This window comes from Malaya genurostris, chromosome 2 (assembly GCF_030247185.1).
Source record: "Malaya genurostris strain Urasoe2022 chromosome 2, Malgen_1.1, whole genome shotgun sequence".
NCBI classification, from domain to species: Eukaryota; Metazoa; Arthropoda; class Insecta; order Diptera; family Culicidae; genus Malaya; species Malaya genurostris.
Window position 1 is genome coordinate 137,456,564 of NC_080571.1, and position 20,493 is coordinate 137,477,056.

Here is a 20,493-nt window from a genome sequence, read left to right on the forward strand (position 1 = left end):
AGCGATTTCACCAATACGAAACCAATAACAATTTATTTTCGAGTAGTTGTGTTTGTACATAGTTTGATTTTTTTTATCGAACTGTAACTACCGCATTTCGAAATCCTACTTAAAAACATCAAACACAGTCCCGCGTTCATGTTTATAGTTTATAACAAGCCATATAATCAAATGAATGAAATTTTTTATTATTTAATGCACCACAAAACGTACTTTCTTATCCAGCAATTTTTTTTCTTCTTTTTTCTCTCTCTGATGGCTTAGCCAGGTATGTCAAGCGATGGGATTTGTCAATTGACATACGAATTCGCAGTACTGTTTTGATTTCTCTCTTGTTTGTGTGTTCTATTTTGGCATATAGCCTTTGTGGAGCTGTATGTAATTATTCGGTGTAGATGTTTACTACTTTCGCGGGGATTTCTCAAACATTAATACCAATCTCTTTTACGAAGTCGGCGATTTGGCGATATTCATCAATTGTTTTTATTTTTTAGGACATCAATGAGTTTGTTCTTTTTGACCAGTATCGGATAACAACACCTGTATCGATTGTATTTTGGACAGTTGTGAAGAATATGGATAATATTTTCTTGTACGTCGCATTCGTCGCAGTTCTCTGTTTGTGTCAATTTCCATTTATATAGTCTGTCTTTGGTAGCTGTATGGAATGTTCTTAATCTCCCCATAGTAATTGTTTGTGTCGTGGACATTTTTATTAAAGAAAACCAAGGCCTAGCTTTTACTTTTTCCATTATTTGGAAGTGTTCTTTACCTTTATCTTGAGATAGATTAGTGTATTCTTTGTTCCATTCTTCTAGTAGTTCGTTTTTGAAGTTTGTCAGAGAATCGTCTAATGTTAAGGGATAATATTCTGTTTTCGATTTTTTTATACCTAATTTAGCTGCGTTGTTAGCTCTGTCGTTACCTGTAATGGAGATGTGACTGGGTATCCATTCTATTATTATTTTTTGGAAGCTGTTGTTATTGGCTATGGTGTAAAATTGTTGTACTATATACAGGGTCCGGCACTCGAAGTGTAACCAATTAAAAAGGCCATAAATTCAGTTTGGAAAATTACTTTTACTTAATTCAAAGTACAAAATGTGTAAAAATAATACAAAATTCAGAATCAATTCACTTTTGCTCGATATGACCACCTTTTGCCTTGACTATGGCCTTGAGACGATCAAAAAAACGAATCGCAAGCTGCCGAATGTGACTTTGCAGGTATTTAGGCCCACTCGCGGACAATAACTTTTTTCAGCGCCTCGAGACTGGTGTATCTTTTAGTTCGGACTTTGCTCTCCAAAATGACCCAAAGAGAATAATTCATTGGATTCGCATCTGGTGAATTCGAGAGCCATTGTGTGGACGTGATGAAGTTCGGAACGTTGTTTTTCAGCCATTCTTGGTTCACTCGAGCTTTGTGAGACGGTGCCGAGTCCTGCTGAAACGTCCATGGTCTGCCACCGAAATGTTTGTCTGCCCACGGCTTCAAAGCAACCTCCAGAATACTTTCCCGATAATATGTCGCATTTACCTTGACGCCAGGCTCGATGAAAGTGATTGGAGAGCGCCCATCTGCGGTTACAGCGGCCCAAACCATTATCTATTGCGGGTGCTGCCTCCTGGTGGCCAATCGATGACTCAAATTCTCGTATGGACGGTCGGTCAAGTAAACCCTATCGTTTTGAGAGTTTACGAATTGCTTAATTGGAAAAAATATCTCGTCAGAAAATACAATGTTCGGAAATTGACCGCTTTCGGCCAAACGAAGCAACTCCTTCGCTCTCTCAAGTCAAGATTTTTTTTTCGCGTTCACTTTTGGCAAAATGCTTTCTTGCGCTTGTAAACGTATTGTCCGAACTGTCATTTAGCAAATTTCTAGAGAGCTGATGCCCGTGCTGCGCGAGCGGTATGAAGTTGGTTACACTTCGAGTGCCGGACCCTGTAGTGATCGTTTTTTTGTCCATAAGTGCCATGCAACTGCTCTGTGAGTCCGTTAGGATGACTATTTTGAATTGGTTTATACTGACTGCGTATTCTAAAGCTTCGATTATGGCTACCAGTTCAGCATTCATTATCGAGAAGTTTTTATTTAGTTTATAGCTGAAGGATATTCGGTTTTCCTCATCGTATATTTCGTATCCGACTCCGGTTTCACTTTTTGAGCCATCGGTGAATAATTTAAAGTATGTGAAATAGTTTTCTGCTATAAGTGTTTTTACTGTAGGGTTTTGTAATGCAAGAGGGGTGTTTTTTTTACTTAATTTGGGCAGTTTGGGTATTTTTTTTATTAGATTGTTATTCTGATTAGTGGTTATGCCTGTTGTATGTGTTTTTGATCGTAGAATATGAAAATTGTTTATGGATGCTATTTTTTCCAAGTAGCTGATATATTTGGAAGTTTCGTCAGAGTTTATTAGACTCCATAGATGATGTTTCAATGGGCTTATTTGATAGTATAACGTTTTTAGGATTTCTTTGTAGGCTAAATACTGTGCCCTATATATTATGGGGAATTCTCCAACTTCGGCATAGAGTATGTGAATTTATTTTCTTGATTGGTTGCTTTGTGTTGACAATGTCATGAAATACAAAGAATACTTTAGGAGAGATCGCATGTGCTTCGATTTTCTTATCAACGGTTGGATGCGCTTTTGAATGGTTAGATGTATTAATGAGAATAAATGCGATATGATTAGTTCCCACTGACTTTTCAAGTTTTTCTTGGCATTATCTGGCTCTGTAGTCCTCCTCGATAAAAACATATATGTTGTCGCGATAAAAATTTAAGTGAATGTTATTTTTGTAAAGGTAAGTCCATTTCTATGGCGGCACCATTTTTTTCTGCTCTTGTATCCTGGTATCGTAACGAAACATGAGAGAGAAATAAAATCGGCTCAGCAAGGCTGTCAAACAAGCGGTAGCTTTATTGGATGTTATGTGATATAGTCAAATTTGTAACCTAAAATATCGAAACTTTCTTGGCCACTCGGCCACATCGAGAGTTATTTTGCATATTTGCGAGAGAGCATTGAGGGAAACGTAATACGCAGAGCGAGCCACGTGGTTATACGCGACCTACTGGCCTCAGCCCTTAAGAGTGCATCTAACCCTGTTGAAGCAGGGCATAAAGGATTAAGTGTAGTGCAAAACCAGGAAAATTAGCATGGCATTTAATCGACGGTGATCATAGATGAATGCCAACTGGAGTGTCGATCATAGATGGAAGAAAACCCTTTCGATACCGGACAACAAGCAGCAGGTCACCCTAACATTTGGTCCTTCGAAGCGGATAAGGAGGATACCCCAACCAATTCGCTTGGCACGGTGAGTACATATCGATTCTGTGCTGACACGACGCTACGGCATAGACGCTGCCCGTGCCAGCCTCCTAAGGTGCCTATTGTGAAGGCCATTTTCGACGCTATCTTGAATCCAATCTATTCAGCGCGATTTGTTTTCATTGCAGTTGAGTAGCGCCACGTTGGAACCGAGCATTTTTATAATTTCTTGCAATGGCGGTACCCGTGTCGGGAAGGAGTTCGATTTACGAAATTTAACGTTTTTCCGTTTGATTTGTCCGGGTAATCGTTTAAAGTGATGGTATTAAAGAAGTGAAGTGTTGCAAATGGCTTTCACGACAGAAAAGAAACTGTCAGAGTGCAACTCATGTGGTTCGGGATGCAGTGGAGAAGTTTGTGGCAGATTCCGATTCGCCGAGTCTACAATGAATTTCTGGGTACGTTGAAAGCACATCTAGAAGAGCGCATGAATTTTCAAACCCGCTACTGCACTATCAAGGGTTTTTTGCTATCAATTCGAGTTGCCGATCAAAACCATAATGTTTTTAACAGTACGATGATTACACCAGCTCAACCTTACCATTCGTTGTTCCATCTTCGCTTACCCAAGATTCATCTGCCGAAAATCAATGATGATTTGTCGCATTCCGTGACACGTATACGTCGATGATCCAAAACAACGCAGATATTCCGACGGTCACGATGCTACAGTACCTGTTGCAGTCGCTGGAGCGAGAAGCCCGATAGCCATTTGAGTTTGTGGATGTAAAAATGGACAACTATGTATCGACTTGGGAAGCATAGATGAAGCGGTATGATAAACGATTAATGAAACGTCAGCTCGAGCTCTCTATGAGCTCCCGTCGGTGAAGCGAGCGAATCCAAAAGAAACCCACGTTTTGGCTGACGACTTCCACCGACATGCCAGAGCTTTGACGAAATTGAACGAGCCAGTCCATCATAGCGATACTATGTTGGTCAATCTCCTTATCTATAAGCTAAGCTAATTTCAGCTACGCTACGTGCTTGGCAGGAGGAAACCAACAATTATGACTACGTAACATATGAGATATTGAACGAATTCCTCTACCAACATGCCCGCATGCCGATGTCCGTCTTAACCGATCTCTAGTACCGATCCCAACAACCGGTTGTAGCCAAGGTGGCAGGTCTGAATTCAACGCAGAATACGTTTAAGGCAACATACAAAGCAACAACAGTTGAGCCTAAGAACAGTGCTCTTCCGTGTCTCACCTGTCCGGAGAAGCTTTTCCTCTTTTAATATTTAGCATTTTCCGAATAATCTGTCCGCCAATGCCGTGAGTTTGTATCCCAGAAACATTGCTGGAATTGCTTTCGTACTGGACACCAAGCTAAAAATTTCACGTTCAAGTTTTTTTGTCGCACCTGCCATTCTGGATTGCAAGAATCCGCACCGTCGAAGATGCAATCCACGCCCGAAATCCATCAAATACAGCCAAGTCATTCAACGTCGATCACTACCGGACCTTCTAACCTAGTTGGCCTAGTTGTAAACAAGAACGGTACCGCAATCCTCGCACGCAAACTTCTAGATTACGATCCATGTGCAACTTCATCACGAAGAAACTTTCCAATTCACTGTATTTGGATGGAGTGTTTCCGGAAAGGTATCCATTGATTCCCATCGTTCCTCCTAACCACCGTTGATCGTTTTCTGGTAAAAGCGCTTCAGATATTCTGAGAAATAAAATTTGTCTAGCCTCGCTCAGTGTATTTCGTCGATGAAACTGAGTGCGTAGAAATTTTTGTCGTGAATACGACTTACTTTACTATGGGACGCCTTTTCAAAATTAGCCATTTGGAAAAAAGGGCAGAACTTAATCGTGAATATCTCGACTTGTATTAACGGCAGCAACATAATTGCGATCTGGCTAACAAAAAGCTTGGTGTTCTAGAATCAGATGCGTTTCTAGTATTGTATCTAAGCAAATTAGTTCCTCTTTCAATTCGATCACACAAATATCGAGGCAGCATACCATTTAAGATCTTGAAAATAAATACCATGGTCAAATAGTAAGTTCTCTGTTACACTGAAAGCCACTGTAATGCGTTAAGTAATAAATCTGAGAAAGTTTAGCTACTACATTTTAGAATTAATCGCATGATTCTATTTTGCACTCGCGGCATTCTCAAGATTTGTGTGTTATTAGCAAGAAACAGAATGGATGGGCAAAAGTCAATGTGTGGTGAAATGAATCTTCTTGATGACGTTATTAATATGAGGTTTGAATGTTAACTTTTCATCAATTATGACTCCAAGATTCTTCATTTCTCTAACGCGATCAATAGTTCCACCATCAATTTCCCCATTGCATAGTGGTCCCAATCATATCAAAACACGCGTTTTTGCCTTTCTTTATATAAAGGTATTAGAATTGCTGGAAAAACCGACTTTCGAACGGAGCCTCGGGGACCCATAGTGTTATATACCATTCCACTCAGTTCGACGAGATCGAAAAATGTCTGTGTGTATGTGTTTTTATTTGTGCTTCACGGGTTGATTTTGGATCTTTCATGTCTTCAGAAGAATTTCTGTTTGATATAGTCCGCTTCTTTTAGTATAATAAAAGTTGACATTAATCCACCTACAAGTGAATTAAAAAAATATTTGGCATACAATACGAGATAGAAAATTAATTCTTTGAATAAGTTGTAGAAGATGTTTAAACAAAAAAACATGTCGAAGACATGAAAACTTTAAAAAGCATTGGTGTCGAGATATGATGCGTTGTGTTTTAGGGACCCCCATAATCAAGTTTTTCCATCATAATATTTTCAATGAATTTTGAAAATTTTCAAATGTTCTACAATTATATTTTAATTATCAAAAAACATATTTTTGCCAAAGGTTACATATTGTTAAGTTTACAAACTAAAAAGTTTTGAACAATTCAACTTCAAAATACTACATATTCAAGTATCCATATCACGAAAATGTGGAAATATGTGGAACCAATTTGAAAACAACTTAAATTCGCTTAAACCATTACCTTAGATCCTCGTTGCAATGTGCTACAGCTTCATTGAAATATTTAGCTGTAATGAACAGAACAGTATCAAAAGCAAACAAATTGATATCACAGAACCGTAAGACTCGCTTAATATCATTAATATACATAATAAATAGAATAGTACCTAACACACTTCCCTGAGGCACACCAAGTGAATTACCGAGGGAACTAGACACTAGACAATAAAAACAGTCATTCGAGGTCTATCACATAATTAGTTTTCAAACCATTCATGTGCCATTCCCCCGATGCCAAAACGCCGTAATGTCTGCAAGAATTAAGGTCTTGACTTGTTTCAAAGGCTCTCTTCAGATCCAAGAACACAGAAAAAAATACTCTCTTTGGCTTCCATTTTCTTCTTTCATTTTGACAATACTAGGTTCAAAGCGGTTTCACAAGAGTGATCCTTACAATATCCCGATTGTTCTGATATTAGTAAACTGTTAGAGTTCAAATAGTTAATCTTCAGCTGATCTTTAACAACAAGTTCCAGAATTTTTTCCAGCGTGTGCAACATGTTAATGGAACGGTACTCCTCGGTTTTATCAGTTCCAGTAACCTTAGGGATAGGAATCACCAGAGATTCTTTCCACACTTTTTCACGTGTCCCGTGTACAACGATTCATTTACCAAATCCAGTAGATCGTGTCCGATAACATGAAAGCAATCCTGTATCACTTTGGAGTTTACATTGTTAATACCAGTCGATATAACAAATATTTTTCAATTGTTCAAAAGTGATTGGTTGAAATTCATCAAGTCTACAATAGTTATTCATCGACTGTTTTATTTCAACAGGTTCACCTACCAATTCAATACTTTGCTTGATCTGTTGAACACTATTTATGGAATGACTGTTGAATTTTCCTGATATAATTTGTTCTATGTGCTTTTATATACCGTAAAAAGCGTTAAAAGCGCCTTCCTATGCAACACGCACTCTCCAACAAGTTGTACAGGATGACACGATTTCTATGTCAACGATTTTTTTTCAGGAGCTTTTGATATTTAACTCGCTATTCATAAAAATAATATGACAATGAAGCCAAACTATTGTTACGAATTCACATCTCATCATACTGAGTTATGTAAGTAACAACGTACCTTTCGGTAACCTAACTCTTACGACATGTTCGCATGGATTGTTTTTGGTTACCAACTGGCCACTATAACAAATTGTGATAATGAAAAATTGATACAATACAAGACAAAGTTAAGTTATGATTTCATATCGGTGTGATTCAACAAAGAAATACAAATACAGTGTCGATTGAAAGCTTCCGTACATTTTTCCGGACAGCAATATTAAATCAATAAGTAGAATAACTAAAAAATTTATTTAGTTTAAAGAAATTGGGTTTAGTGCGAAGCAAACTTGTTTCGTTTTGGGAAGTACTATCTCTATACCAAAGAGAATAGTTGTACGTTTTGTCACGGCAGTGTATGCATGGAAAAACTGATGCAAATGGCTTCCATTATGACCAGTGAATGAAAAATTTATTAAAATTTTAAAAAAATGCATTTTTATTCATTATGTTTGATCAACTGTTTTAACCTTGGTATGTGAAAAACTAATATTGATCACAAAAAAATCTATCTGAACACATTTCAACTTTTTAGTTTTAAATTTTATATGACGGAAATGAAAATATGAATATTATTTTGTATGTCGATGTTTTAAAACACAAAATATTGAAGGCTAGCACGGTTTTAATAAGTACAATGACAATTTCGCTATAAATATCGAATATCACGTAGATTGTGAGTAGATATTTTGAGTTTAAGGTAGCGCTTCGCCGTGGTCAAGTCGAAGCGAGACAACTCACTGCTTCCTCTTGCTTTGTCGCCGAAATTTCACTCTGAATTACAAATTTCTCCAATACTAACCCGATTCACGAAAAATCAAAAACATACGATTGTAGGTAAATGATTTTACTATGCATTTGGCGAAAAATATTAGTTAGAAAGCTTTTCTTTCGCGAGGTTTCGTGCGATTTTGCATGCGTTGACACTGTGTGCGTGCGAAAGAATAAGGAAAAACTCATTTATTTTTAAAACTCGCACGAAATCTTTCGATAAAAACGTTTATCAGGCACAGTTTATATACGAATCGATAGAAAAATTAATTATCTAGAATCGTATGTTCTTGGAATTTCCGTTTTCTTTACCGTTTTCTCACAATTTTGGGTAAAGTGCGTGAAACCCCGGGATAGACAGCGAACTCCCGTGACCACGGCGAAGCGCTACCTTAAACAAGATGGAATTCTATATTTTAGTTCTGACTATCGGGTGCCAATTTTTGGTCATAAATGTTGAATGGAAAAACCATCAACAAATTGTAACTTGGCACAAACTTATATTTTCTGTTTCATTGTGACTGATGTGCGTGCTGGATCAAATCAAACATTCGTAACTGAGAACTTATTTGGCAACCCTCGACAAGTTGCACAAGTTCCGCCCATTACGCTTTTCAGGTTACATAGTAGTTATAATGCACGTCTTCAACATGTTTCATATGAGTTACTGTCATCATTCGTAACCGAGTGTTCGAAGTGAACACGAACGTTTTTATTACAATTGACATCGGCAAGACGAAGGTGCCTATTACAGCAGAGGCAGTAGTATAGAGCTATAGGCATTAGATTGAAGTGGTAAAAAGTAGCATCCCCGCAAGTGAGTTCTGTGCACCGGTTCGAAATGTGCACCGGCTCAGTATCGGAAGGCGAAGTTTCAATGAATGAAGAACGTTTAGAAACCGAGTCTGAGTCTGAAAAGTTTACCAAGACGTTGTGTCCGACCTGAAACAAGCAAACGGGATTATTACCAGCGAGTTGTTCACGAGGGAGTACCGTGTGTACGTCCCGTCTCATGTGATGGAGATCGACGGTGTGGTCCGTGACGAACGTCTGACGATCGAAGATCTGATGAAGAACGGGTAGGCTGTTTCAAAAACCCCGACCTTCAACCAGTGAATATTTTGGAGTGAAACCAATTGCAATATGTACCATGGGTAATGCACTGCACAAGCTGCAAACAGCTAGGGCATATGGCAACCTTTTGCTTCAACAAACTGCGATGCGGCAAATGTGGGGAGGCCCTCAGGACGATCTCTGCAGAAGAGCAGCGGAAAAGCCTTGCTACTGCGGGGAGAATCCTTATGACCTCATAATCGTTCTTACGCGGAAATCTTAAAAAGAACCACTCCATCAAACCCTGAGAACTCGTTTGCACTTTTGCCAGTTGAAGAGGATACCTGTGACGACCCCGGCGAAGGACATTCTGCAGGTTGAAGGAAGCAGGGAGTCTGGCTTCTTCCAAGCTTCCTCTTAAAGGCCTCAGACTGTCCTTTTCGTCGCAAAACAACCAAACGAAAACGTAAAGTGCTGACTCAAAACCGAAGCAAATACCTCCTGGTTTAATTAAAATTAGGGATGATAAGTAGTACCCAGCACTTAATGGAGCATCAAAAACCCCGAACGACCCAAATTCACAACCAGAGAATCCAACAAACGCTGGATTATTGAAATTTTGTGATATCGTGGACTGCCTCATAACTGTTCTACTGCAGACATTTTGAAAATAGTTGACTGAACAAGTGAGGGGGGGGGGGGGTCACAGCGATCGCATCTTTTGATAGATAAATTACCACTGTGAATCGAATATATGATCATTGTGCTACAGTGGAATTGCAGAAGTATCATCCCAAAACTGCACGGATCAGCCCCATGGAGTGTTCAAGCCATTGATGTGAAATAATGCAACCAAAATTTCTAATGATCTACGATCAAACAGTTCAATCAATCGTCACACTTTTGAATCCGCAGTTGCACGAGAGTTTGCTTAGGTTGATCTTGATTAGGAACCAACACCGATCATTGTTTGTCTTGATTTGTATTTGTTTTTTTTTTTTTATTCCTGAATATTATTCTATTGTTTGGGCTCGGCAGCCGGCTAGCGTTAATGAGCCGTGTTATCGTGACGGAGTGTATTCTGATCCTGTACTGTGGATGCTGACTCGTCTATGATTTTCTCCACCGTTCGATTTGAACCTCAGAGCAGACAGACTCATTTTCGTGTTACCGGTTGTATACTTAAGAGATTCTGAAAATTCCCATCATATTAATGTTTCTAGATGACTATGTGCGATGATTTGAGGAGACAGTAAATGGGAAAAAGAATTTGAGTGTCAAAAGTTGCGAGTGCGTCTCGGATTGGCATATTAGGAGGTCTTTTCAGGGTTTGAAGAAGATTGTTCAATTTTTCTCTGGCTTTCTGTTGTTCTGTATCGAGTTTTGTACATTTCCAGACAATATGGTCAAAATCTTGATAATTTGCACCACAATGGCAAAGGGCCCTCTCGGCTAATCCTATACGAGAATGATGAGCATTGCAGGTATAGCGCCATTAAACGGGACATGACTCTAATGTAGTCCTTTGTCAAGCTATCTTGCTTAAATCATGGCTTAAGTGAAACTCTTGTGATTATAGAGTGTAATAATCTACTTTTATCACTCTTTGTCCATCTTAGTTGCCATGCAGCTAAAGCTTTTTCTCGAGGAATATTAACCCTATTTAGCGAGTTTATCGGCTTCTTCGTTACCCGGTATTGAACAATGTGCGGGTACCCACACAAATGTCACTTGAAATGATTTGTCTATCAAAACACAAAGAATCCTTCGTATTTCCGCTAGGAGAGAATATCTTGTACGATTTTTCTCATGAATAAATCAAAAGTTATGTTAGGGTTGTTTAAATAGTTCGGTATGTTTTCACATACTTTTTGTGTTGTCAGACTTGACAAAGTTAAGTATTCATAGTATGGTGGCATACGTTTGGACTGTACGTCTAAATTCCGCAGTGTTTCGTGATTGTTGATTATTATATTTTTGCATATCGGTGCCATTTTTGCCTATTAGAGACACTACGCTATCGTCTGCGAGTTGTCTTAGTGTACAATTATTTGTCAGACAATCATCAATATTGCTGATATAAATATTGTACTAAAGCGGGCTAAGGCAAGATCTTTGGGGTAGACCAGAGTAGCTAATCCGTGAAGTTGACTTATTTATATAAGTGAAGTTCATATGTTTTTCTCGCATCAGGTTACTTAAAAAGTTATTTAGCCTGAAAGTTCTTTTATATGCAGTTTTTCTGCAAGAATCTCGATTAAAACTGAATCAAACGCTCCTTTAATGTCTAGGAAGACAGATGTCATTTGCTGGCGCTTAGCAAAAGCGATTTCCATTTCCGTAGCAAGTAAAGCCAAGGAATCATTTGCTCCTTTACCGCGTCTAAATCCAAACTGAATTTCGGACAGTATCTGTTTGGACTCTACCCAATTATCTAGTCGACGGAGGATCATTTTCTCTAATAACTTCCTTATGCAAGATAACATAGAAATTGGCCTGTACGAGTGATGATTCGAAACTGGTTTACCAGGCTTTAGGATGGCGATGACTCTAATTTCTCTCCATTCTTGCGGAACTATGTAATGCTCTACAAAATTGTTATATAGGATTAGCAGTCGTTTTTTCGCTGAACAGGGCAAGTTTTTCAGCAAGGCGAACTTTATTTTATCACAACCAGGAGTATTATTATTGCATGATAGCAGTGCTAATCAGAATTTGGCCATCGTGAACGAGAATTGTGGTTCATTTGATGTATCTCGATTGATTTCTTTTGGAGGTACCGAATCGGGACATACTTTTTTGCAAAGTCATAGATCCAGCGATCCGAATATTCGACATCTTCGTTAGATCTGTGTCGATTACGCATATATCTGGCGGTTTTCATTAAGTATTCATAGAAGTTTCATTAGATAAGTCTCTGACGAATTTGCGCCAATAGTTTTTCTTTTTAGTTTTAATAAGACTTTTTAGTTGACGATCAAGTGCGGTATATTCATTGTATTTTTCTCGTTTGCCTGTTTTACGCCAGGCATAAAAAGCATTTGATTTTTTTTTATACAGGTTTGAACACTCTTTGTCCCACCATCGATTAGGAGGTAGAGTGCGAATGGTATCTCCAGAGAGTGCTTCGTTTGTGCTTCGATGGCACATTTGTAGAATGAGCTAACAAGAAAATTGTGTTCTTCCAGCGGTGATAGCTGTTTCTTTGAGTCTAATGCTTTCACTACTAAATTTCCATATTTCTGCCAATCTATATTTTTCGTAAGGTCATATTGTATATCTACTGGTGCTTCTGCGCATGGCCCATTGGAAATAGAGATTGCAATTGGCAAATGGTTACTACCATGGGGATCCTGAATAACGTTACATGTGCAATCGAGCAACATGGAGTTAGTGCATAAGGACAAATCCAATCTGCTTTCCCTTGCAGGGGGAGCTGGAACTCTTATGGGTTCCTTCGTATTGAGAATTGCCATATTGAATTCATCACATAGGTCGTAAATGAGTGGAGCTCGATTGTCATCGTATGACTCCCCCCAGGCGACACCGTGTGAGTTGAAGTCTCCTAATAACAATCGGGGCGCAGAAAGAGCCTATGTTATGTCTACAAGCTGCGAAAGTTTACTGGTGCTCTAGGGGGAATATGAACGGAGGCAACGCATAGGTCTCTTCCATGAATTTGAATTTGACAAGCTACTACTTCAATACCTGGGTAAACTGGAAGATTGATCTTGTAAAATGAATAACTTTTCCGTATGCCCAGCAGTACACCTCCATAATGGTCATCTCTGTCCAGTCTAATGATGTTAAAATCATGAATATGAAAATAAGTTTCCGGCCGAAGCCATGTTTCTGAAATTGCAAAAATATCGCATTCTGTGTTGTATACAAGTTGCTTAAAAATATCCAGTTTTGGAATAACGCTCCTGCAGTTCCATAGTAGAACAAGGGTTTTCTTGTGACGGTTTGGTGTATTATTCATTAAAATTATTGAAGACAAGAGGGGCCATTTAGTGGTTAGTTGTTTAACTAACTCACTAATTGTTGGGAGCCAAGTAAGGATGATACTCTTAAGTTGATCCAGAATTTAGAAAATATTGAATACCCATCCTACAATTGTTTTGAAAGAAATCCATCCTGAGGTATTCTTGGTTTCTAACTGCTGTTTATTCTTATTATTTTGCATTTTTGATGGTCCAGGCCAGTTTATTTTAAAACCAGTTGGAATTGATTTGTTCCCTTCTGATTTCCCGACATGTAGTTTAGAGCGTATTGTCCCGTTTTTCGTGGGTACTTGAGTGAAGAGTTCGTTCTTCTTTTCCTTTCGACTCCAGGAATTGGTACATATTCTTGTCTCCTTCCGAGCTACATTCATCATTTTCAGACAAGTCGGAAAATCGGTTTGATGAGATAATGGGATTGGCAGCGGACGCTTTCAGTATTTCGGCATAAGTACGTTTAGATAGTTCTTTTGTAGATTTCTTGAGCTTGTCCGATCGTAATTTGTACGTGGAACAATCTGAGATCAAATGAGGGCTACCCCCACAGAGGAGACACTTTTCAAATAGCTTTGTACATGTGTCATCCTTATGTGATTCCCCACACTTGGAGCACCTAACTTTATTACAGCAGTAGGTACTCGTGTGTCCAAGCTGTTTGCAGTTACTGCAACTCATCACTTTCGGTATATACATACGAACGGAAAGTCGTAATTTATCTAATTGGACATAGTTAGGGAGGGCAGAGCCTTCGAATGTTATACGGAAAGAGTTCGAGGGTATCAAAACTTTGAAGTCCCCCGAGCCTGAAACCGAGTTCAATTGTTTGACTTCTAGAATCTTGACTTTGGGGACATTAGGAGATTTGAAAATGCCAAATCCATCCTTTAGTTCATCTAAAGTCATTGACTCTTCAGTTATAACTCCATCGCATTCAACTACATTGGCAGGAATGTACACTCGATACTCAATGTTGAAGCGTGGATCATTATCAGAACAAATTAGCTCAAATGGCACGTTCCCCTTGATATTTGGAGATTTGTGCCTTGCCATCAATTTGTTTTTAGCATCATTTTCCCGATATATAAGAGGGAAGGATTTAAAGGAAATGGTAAGGGTTGGACTAGGAGGATGGGAAAAATTGACGACACAAAAACACATAAAAGCAGAAGTAAATTCTGCACCCCTAAGGGATGCCGAACAATCTGCTGAGGATCACATTTAGTGGAAGCAGAAGTAAATTCTGAACCTCTACGAGGTCCCGAACAGTCTCCCGAGAGGATTTAGAGATCTTACAAAAGCGACACTATTCTGCACTTCCGGAAGAATGCAGAACGATTCGCAGTATGTACGAGCAGAAGTAAATTCGGTACCCCCTAAAGGATGCCAGACAATCTGCTAAACCCTATTTAAGGTGAATACAGAAGGGATTCATTCACTCCAGGAAGAACGATGATCCCTTCTGACTATAGCTCCTTACCACATTGGGTGAGAAACGAGAGAATATCCTTCAATTTTAGCTCCGCATACACAGACTCAACCATGTATGGAGAACCAAAAACTCGGATACGTAGCTGCGTCATTGCGGGACAGTTACATATCAGATGATATGAAGTACCATAATCGCATTCACACAAATCACACGAATAATACTCAGCACGTTGAATAGTAGCTATGTGATAATTGAGTTTGCAATGTCCAGTCAGAGCTCTGACCAGAATACTGCAATGATGCTTGGGGAAATGCAGTAGACACTTTGACATTTTCAGATTTAAATCTGGTAGAAATGCTTTTGTCTGAGCGCAAGTTTGCAAGCTGCGCCAGTAGCTGGCATGTTTGGATGCAGCCCAAAAACGAATCTTGTGCTTTATCCAACTAGTTGAAAGTGGTAAAGCTGGTTCAGGACCAACGAAATCATTCGTTGCACCAGCTCTAGCCAACTCATCAGCCCATTCATTTCCAGTAATACCAGAATGGCCGGGTACCCATAAGAAGTAAACAGCATTTGAAATGCTGAGGTCTTCAATTTGAGTTCGACATGCGATCACTAGATTCGATCGTGAGTCATTCGAACTGAGTGCTTTTAAGGCTGCCTGACTGTCGGAACAAAAATAAATTCGTTTACCACAGATCTTCTGCTGAAGTGCCCTTTGTATGCCACACAGAATCGCGTAGATTTCTGCTTGGAACACAGTACAGTATCTACCAAGTGAATGAGACTGCTCCAGCCTCATTTCACGACAGTAGACACCAGCACCAGCACGACCATTCAACAGAGAACTGTCCGTATAACAAACTATGTGTTCATCAAGTTGTCGTTCCTGACAACCAGACAACCATTCCTCACGAAGAGGATAGCTCACATGCAATGTTTTGAAAGGAAAACTGCATGCGAGAGTTAGGTCACTAGGAGCGAGTAAATACTCATCCCATGTTACCATTTGAGACCACAAGCGAGTGTGGCTGGTAGCATAATCTAATGGGTTACTGTTCCAAAGCCCTGTAACCTTAAGACGGTATGCACAAGATAATGCTTCTTGTTTTAGGAACACATGTAGTGGTTTAATGCACAGTAGTGCCTCTAGAGCAGCAGTAGGAGTTGTCGTGAATGCTCCTGTCATCGGACCATCCTGTGGAGATGATTTAGCTTTGACTGAACTGTCGCGACTTCTCCTTTCTGCCACCATACAAGACATCCATATGCTAAAATTGGTCTAACGATAGTTGTGTAGATCCAGTGAATATATCTGGGTTCGAGTCCCCATGATTTTCCAAAAGCTCGTCTGCATTGGCCGAAAGCCATACAAGCTCTCTTAATCCTGAAGTCAATGTGAGCAGACCAATTCAGTTTTGAGTCAAGAATAACCCCGACGTATTTAACTTGATCGACCACAGTAACCTCTGAGCCGAAGAACTGTAACGGACGAGCTCCTGTGATTATCCTACGATGAGTGAAAAGCACCATTGATGTTTTGCCCTGATTTACAGACAATCCAACCTGACAACACCATTGTTCAACAGATCGCAGGGCTTGCTGCATTATATCAAAGAGAGTGTTAATGCTTATACCGGTCATCAATATATGATAATCGTCGGCAAAACCATAAGTCGGAAATCCAAGGTTATTAAGTTCCTTAACAAACCATCAGCGACTAGGTTCCATAAAAGTGGGGATAGTATACCACCTTGAGGACACTCACAGACACTCAGCTTATTAATCTCTGCTTGCCGAAGCGATGAACAAAGAAGTCGATTGCTAAGCATTGCGTGTATCCAATTTGTGATACATGAAGGTATGCCATGACCACGGGCTGCTTCCAGAATTGAATTGAAAGACACATTATCAAAGGCACCTTCAATATCTAGGAAAGCTTCCAAGCAAGATTGCTTTTGTGAGAAAGCTTTTTCAATGTTGTACACAACATCATGTAACAGGGTTGTAGTGGACTTTCCACGCTGGTAAGCATGTTGCATTCCATGTAGCGGAAGCACGCCCAGACTAACATTCCTGATATAGTGATCGACTATGCGTTCCACTGTTTTAAGAAGAAATGAGCTAAGACTGATAGGCCTGAAACTCTTCGCTTCCTCGTAAGTGTCGCGACCGCCTTTGGGAATAAATTTGACAATTATTTCCTGCCAGGCTCTTGGAATATATCCTGTCGCAAGATTAAAAGTAAGTATTTTCTTCAAAACATGTTTGAAATGTTCATACTCTTTCTGCAGTAGCGCTGGAAAAACTCCATCCTTTCCAGGAGACTTGTACGGAGCAAAACTCTCAACTGCCCATTTGACCGATTCAATCGTCACAACGCTTCGAGCAAGGGTCCAAGAATCGTAACTACCTGAAAAACTCTCGGGAAGAGCTGTCGGTGATGGATCCATACATCCTGGAAAGTGAGTGTTAAAAAGGCAGTGAAGTACATCACTTTCATCAGACAAGTGTTCACCATCTGAAGTTCTTAAGAAACTGACATTAAAATCCTTAGACTTCGAAAGTAACTTATTCAATCTGCTAGCCTCGTTGAGACTAGAGACATTTATGGAGAGGCTTTTCCAACCACTGAGCGAAGCCGATCGAAGAGCATTTTTGTAAGCCCTTCGAGCCGACACGAATGCCTCCGACCCATCTCTGCGTCGGTGGTTCCAAGCTCTTCTGCATAGTTTCCTTAGTCTAGCAAGTTCAGCATTCCACCAAGGAGTTTCTCTAGTAGCTCGCACAATCCGCACAATATGCTGCAACTATGAGTGAATTTGTCTCGTCGACAACATTTTCCAAATCAATTGGGGTTTCAATTGTTGGTTGGTACCCGTAAAATCTGGTCGCCAAGCCCTCTCCATAGAGGTCCCAGTTTGTAGATTTGGGATTACGATATGTGATAATATCAAATTTAACATTTGAATGATCAAAGAATATGTACTTATGATCAGACAACGAAGGTTCGAGCTCATCGGAGACGAGCCAATTCACCAACTCATGTGCAATTCTATCAGAGCAGAGAGTTACGTCCTAAACCTCCTCTCATCCAGATCTCGCAAAAGTTGGACGGTTTCCTGCATTAACTATGTGCAGGTTTGTACTGCTCACAAATTCCATCATATCAGAGCCTCTCGAATTTATATCTGTGCTGCCCCAAATGATATGGTGAGCATTTATGTCACTGCCGATTACAAGCGGTAAATCACTCTTGCAGCAGTATGATACAACCTTTTTGAAGTCATCGCTTGGCGAAGGTTGGTTATACGGTAAATATGCCGAACAATAGACATATTTCTTGTCTATGCCATCAATAGTCATACCAACTGTGACAGCATAAATATCCCGAGTTGTGAGCTCCGATATGAGAGAAACATCGAGAGCACTATTTGCAAGTATGCATGCTCGAGGCATTTCACGTGGATTAGTCATACCGATCTTGTTGAATGCAACAAAGACTGGGTTTAACAATTTTCCAACGTAGAAATGTCCCTTTTGGAAATATGGTTCTTGAACCAAAGCTATAGAAGCTTTACCTTCTTGCAGAAGTCTGGATAGATTCATAGTTGCTGTACGTTTATGCTGAAGATTGATTTGTGCCACTCTAACCATTATCAATTAGAGTAACGAACATTCCACCTCCAGCACTAACCGCACAACAACTACAAGAAACCAAATATATTGGCTTATAATCGCCTATAGCGAACCATGTAAGGATTTTTTAAATGTTATAATCATTTAAATCCCACGAGTTGAGAAGAAAGAAGTCGTCCACTGTGCCAGAGCTTCGCTTAACACAGTAAGGGAAAACCCCAAGATATTCTGTTCACGACTGCATTGTTTAACCTCCTGCAGCCATTCAGCCATCGGCACGGAAATACACCTTGACTTAGGAGTTCCTATTTTTGTGGCCATTTACGACATGGAACAGGAAACCAGTGGATCAATTCTTGGCAAAAAATAATTCCGCCGGATGCCACACGGCTTACCTGTTTGGGAATAGGTTGTGAATTTACACTGTCTCATTGTTTGAAAGGAATTTGCGTCAGTTTTAAAGGACCATCAGTTTTGTTCTCGGGTTTCGGCAAGGAGGGAATAGTTACTTCTTTATTTTTTTGGTTTCGCACAGGAAAACTCTGGAGATAGGTTGGGTTGTGTCACGTAGTGATCCATGTCGTCGTCGTCACCCATTACGGACGACGAAAACACTGTCACTAGTGATTAGGATAGAAAAAAAAACAATTGATCACGAGAAAAGAAGATACTTATCTGTTCACTACGTCTACTCTCGCGTTTCACCACCTAAGATCAGCGTCGTTGTCAGTGCTGAAATCAACACACAACAACTACAATGCTACGCATTCGCTACTACAGTCTCCATTCGTAATCGCGAGCCAACACCGAAGGATATTCGATATTTAGGCTTGTCTTTGTCAAACTTGTGTTCAAGTTTTGTATGCAAGCAGTTATTTTTATAGCGTTAAGTTTCTCTGCCATTCTGCGATTTCGGTTGAAGCGATAAATTTGTTTTCATTATCAATCGAGTTCATCTTATCTGAATTAGAAATTAATCTTGAGCATTAAAAATTTACCCTGGGGTAGTGGTCAATTTCTCAGGCGGAACGAAATAACATGGAATTTCATCCGAGTTTGCATGACACAAGATTAGCATACCAATTAAAGCTTCAAATCGTTTTATGGAACTTTTTGTCTTGCTGTCTAGCAAAACCTACTTCTAGCATGTTACACGTAGGACGAAAACGTTAGCTTTAATTTCGCTTCAATTTATTATTTCGCGTGCTTCCAACAGTTTTGCTTTCGATCAATTGACCAATCAGAGCGATGCTTTCTCTTTGATATATCGCTTACTCCTTCAAAACCGTCGTCTATGGCAGGGAAATCCGGTATGCCGGAGATTTTTAGCAGACAAAATAGGACACTGCTCGCTACTAATCAAAATTTCAATCATATATAATTGAAAATACGTGGCTATGATACATTCAAATCGAAACTTGGAAATATGTCCAATCAAATGATGAAATAATAATAATAATTGATACAAAATACACTGAGCTGTAAGTGTTTTTTTAATAATAAAATAACGTTTATTTTGCTTAGAATAACTATTTACAAATCATATTTGATCAAGCTTCTAATTTTCATTCTTCTAAATTCAAATCAAACTCTAGCTCTGTTATGTCGATATAATTAATTTGGTTTAGAATGAAGTTAACGTAACTAATTTTAGTATTTCAATTTTCACTGTAGTTTGTGTGTTATTTAGTGAAGGTCGCAGCAGATCAGTGGAAGTAAGCCTTCGCCAGCCTCCCAGAATTGTTGTTGTTCTTCGCTGAAAATACGACCATGCTGCAAGCACACGCGGGCACTCGCAGAATTTGTGTGCGAGCGTTTCGATACTTCCTGCACAGTGCAAGCAGTTTGGGTTATCTGCTCGCCTGATAACGTGCAAGAGTTTGCGATGCGCTGTTTTCTCTTTAACCAAGAAATACAGATCGCTGCGTTGGTTCGACGATAGTTGTCTCGTAGAAGTGGTTTTCCAAATCTTCCTCCAGTTCAAATCTGGATGGTTACGTTCTACCCTTGGAAGTTGCGTTTGTTCCAAGTAAAAACGATGAATTTCAGGGCTGGTGGTGTTTTCTACGATTTTACGGGGAATCAAAGGAATTTTTTGATGTAAGATTTTGAGACAAGGAAAGTCGGCGGGAACTGGGGTGTTTTGATTTAAAA